Source organism: Panthera uncia (assembly GCF_023721935.1).
Source record: "Panthera uncia isolate 11264 chromosome C1 unlocalized genomic scaffold, Puncia_PCG_1.0 HiC_scaffold_4, whole genome shotgun sequence".
NCBI classification, from domain to species: Eukaryota; Metazoa; Chordata; class Mammalia; order Carnivora; family Felidae; genus Panthera; species Panthera uncia.
In genome coordinates, this window is record NW_026057585.1 from 103814365 (window position 1) to 103817982 (window position 3618).

The 3618-nt window shown below is 55.0% G+C and overlaps 1 protein-coding gene across 1 annotated transcript in view; it reads right to left on the reverse strand.

Moving 5' to 3' along the window:
- The window catches only part of CALML6 (calmodulin like 6), a 12732-nt gene extending 12322 nt beyond the window's left edge, over positions 1 to 410 (reverse strand). The window contains exon 1 of the mRNA XM_049618261.1: positions 228 to 410. The gene's annotated coding sequence lies outside the window, so the exon portion shown is untranslated. The remainder of the gene's footprint in view (positions 1 to 227) is intronic.
- Between the last annotated feature and the right edge of the window lie 3208 nt (positions 411 to 3618).

Below are 3618 nucleotides of genomic sequence, written 5' to 3' on the forward strand. Positions count from 1 at the left end.
TCCCCCGGCCCTCCGCGTCCCCCACACACCCACTTCTCTGCCCAACATCTGTAAGCATCTCGGGCTGGAAAGATCCAACACAGCGCACTCTCCCCCTGCCCCATCAGACTGCCTCGGCCAGCGGCCCCTCCCCACCCTCCCAGCTCACCGCCCAGCTGCTCGGACACCCTGGCATCACCCCTGCCCCGTCCGTGCCCGGATTCCTGAACCGCCACAAGCCTCCTCACCTCAGAATTCGTGGCCCTGTCCGGCCCGCCCAGCCCATCGCGCTACCCTGCACGGGGCTCACCCCACCCTGAGGCAGCCAGAGGGGGCCCTGCCCCTGCTCAGACCCCCCAGTGGTTCCCACCACTGTCCGCCTCACCGCCACAGGCCTGAACGGAGCTGACCACCACCTCCGAATGGCAGAGATTCTAAGACACCACCCACAGCCTTCTCCTCTCTGAGTTTACCTTTTTTAAGGAGTAGCTGATAAATGCCAATGGCCTTTTTTTTTTCCCCAGAGAAAGAAAAGTAGTTCCTCGAATTCCTATGGCATTGCAAGGGACTCAAACTAGCCACAACAATCTTGAGAAAGAACAGAGTTGGAGAGTTGGAGGACTCACACTTCCTAATTTAAAATTTATACAGGGGCGCCCGGCTGGCTCAGTCCGTGGAGTGTGCAACTCCTAATCTTGGGGTCATGAATTCGAGCCCCGCGTTGGCCATAGAGATTACTTAAAATAAAATTAAATTGTCCACCTTGGCCTGTCCTGTGGGCCACGTGTTCCTGTGTCCTCCTCTTATTGGCCGTGGGTGAGCACCTGACCCGGTGCCCATTCATGAGCTCCTGAAACATTTCTGGCATAAAACCCACAAATCAGAGCTTCTTTTGGGCCGCCTGGCTGGCTCGGTCGATGGACTGTGTGGCTGACTCTTCATCTCAGGGTTGTAAGTTCGAGCCCCACACTGGGTGTAGAGATTACTTAGGAATAAAGAAAAGGGGCCTCTGTGTGGCTCAGTTAAGCATCCAACTCTGGATTTCAGCTCAGGTCAATATCTCAGGGTCGTGAGATCAAGCCCCACATCAGGGTCCACACTGACAGCACGGATCCTCCTTGGGATTATCTCTCTGCCTCTCTCTGCCCCCCCCCTTTCTCTCTCTCAAAATAAATAAATAAGCTTTTAGAAAATTAAATAAATAAAAAATTAAATTAAAAAATCTCAAAATAAAAAAAGTATACGAAGCCACAGTGACTGGAACAGTGTAATATTGGCATAAAGACGGTCATTTAGACACGCGGGATGCGATGGGGAGCCCAGAAAGAAACCCCCACATGTATCGTCAATTGATTTTCAGCAAGGGTGCCAAGACCATTCAACAGGGAGGGGACAGTCTTCAACAGACGGTGCTGGGAACACTGGACGTCCACGTGCAAGAGAATGCAGTTGGACCCCTGCCTCACACCACACATGAAAACTATCTCCGAGTGGATCGGAGACCTAGATGTGAGAGTGAAAACTACAAAGCTCAGGGGCACCTGGGTGGCTCAGTCAGTTAAGTGTCCGACTTCAGCTCAGGTCATGATCTTGCAGTCTGTGAGTTTGAGCCCCACGTCGGGCTCACTGCTGTCAGTACAGAGCCCACTTCAGATCCTCTGCCCGCCTATCTCTCTGCCCCTCCCCTGCTCACGCTCTGTCTCTCTCAAAAATAAACATTAAAAATAAAATTATAAAATTCTTAGAAGAAAACACAGGAGTAAGTCTTCATCATCTTAGATTTGGCAATGGTTCCTTAGATGTGACACCAAAAACCACTATAACCAAGAAACAAAAAAGGAGAAAGAGATAAATTGGACTCTTTTAGAATCAAAAACTTTTGTGTACCAAATGACACTACCAACAGAGTGAAAGTACAACAGAACAGGAGAAAATATTTGCATATCATGTATCAGATAAGGGTCTAGTGTCCAGAATATGTAAAGAACTCTTACAACTCAACAACCACAATAAAAGTTCAAAAACAGGGAAAGCGGGACACCTAGGTGGCTCAGTCAGTGGCGAAGTCCGACTTCGCCTGCAGCCACGATCTCGCACTTCATGGGTTCGAGCCCCACATCGGGCTCTGTGCCAACAGCTCCGAGCCCGGAGCCTGCTTCAGATTCTGTGTCTCTTTCTCTCTCTGCCCCTCCCCCTCTCATGCTCTGTCTCTCTCTCTCTCAAAAATAAATAAACTTAGAAAAAAAAAAAAGGCAAAGATCTGGAAGAGACATTCCTCCAAGGAAGATATACACGTGGCCTCTAAGCACACAAAAAGATCGACAAAGAGTGGCAGCGGCCCAAATGCCCATCCGCCAATGAACGGATGAGCGGAGGGCGGTGTATTTCGGCCCTGGGTCTCTCAGCCACAGAAAGCTATGGAGCACTGACATCGTGGATGAACCTTGAGGGGATGGCATGGGAAGAGACTGCCTAAGGGGCACGGGGTTCCCTTCCGGGCTGATGGAAACATTCTGGAACGAGGTGACAGTTGCAACAGGAACGTGAACACACTCGATGCCAATCAACTGCACACTCCGATAGGGCCTCACTGGTACACTTTGTGTTGTGTGTATCTTACCGATTTAAAACAAGAAGCCGGTGTGGCCGAGCCCTATGGGGGGGGAGTGCCTGAGGGTGTCCCCGTCTGGTTGGGGGAGTAGGGGGTGCCCTGTGAGCAGGAAGTTCTTCGTGGAGACCGTGTGCCCTGGGCTGAGCCGGGGGTGGGGTGGGAACAGGGGCGCTCGGGCTGCGGTGCTGATCCCTGGCCCCTCTTGGGAGGGGCTGTGTTGGAGGGTCTTTTTGTTGGAGAGGACAGTCCTTCCAGGTCTGTGCCTGAGGACACGACAGGGGGCAACTGGGACGATAACCAGGATACAGGCCCAGGAGAAACGGCCATTCTCGCCGGGTGCCCCACTGTGTCCAAACCCAGGTGACACGAGGTGGCAGGTGTGGCCCGGCGGTCTGTGGATGACGTGGCTCGGGACGTGGCACGATTCGGTAGGTGATGGGGCGTGACAGACGGGATGCCTAGTGAGGGCGGAGATCTGGGGCTGTGTGACTTAGGGACCCGCATGCCCTTCCCTCTGTGCCGCTGTCCTGGCTCCGTCCTGCTTCCCCAGCTCCGGGAGAGGCTTCTCAGTGGCTGCCTGAGACAGGACGGTGGGTTCGGGAAGGCTTGGCAGGCACCCCAGGCGCTGGGCCGCCCACCCCTCCCCGCCGGCCTGCCGGGGCCACAGGTGCAAGCTGTTTACTGGGCCGGTGTTGGCGGAACTGAGTCCCGGGGCACCATCCACGGGGAGGTGAATCCCCAGACGGACACGGTGCCCCTCCCCCAGCAGGGCACCGGCAGTGGCAGGTCAGGGGGACTGGAGACCAGCCCCCCTCCCATTTCCCTGGACAGGTCCCTGTGATTACCCCACCGCGTCCCCATCAGTCCCTGCTCATGTCTGCAGCAGAAACTAGGAGACGGGGTGGTGCGCAGGCTGCCCCCGCTCTGGGGGAGGGGTGTCACGCCCGGGCTCAGGCCAGTCACCCTGCACAGACCTGCAGCCCACCAAGCCGGTGCGGCCTATGCTGGTATGTGCAACACTGGGGCTG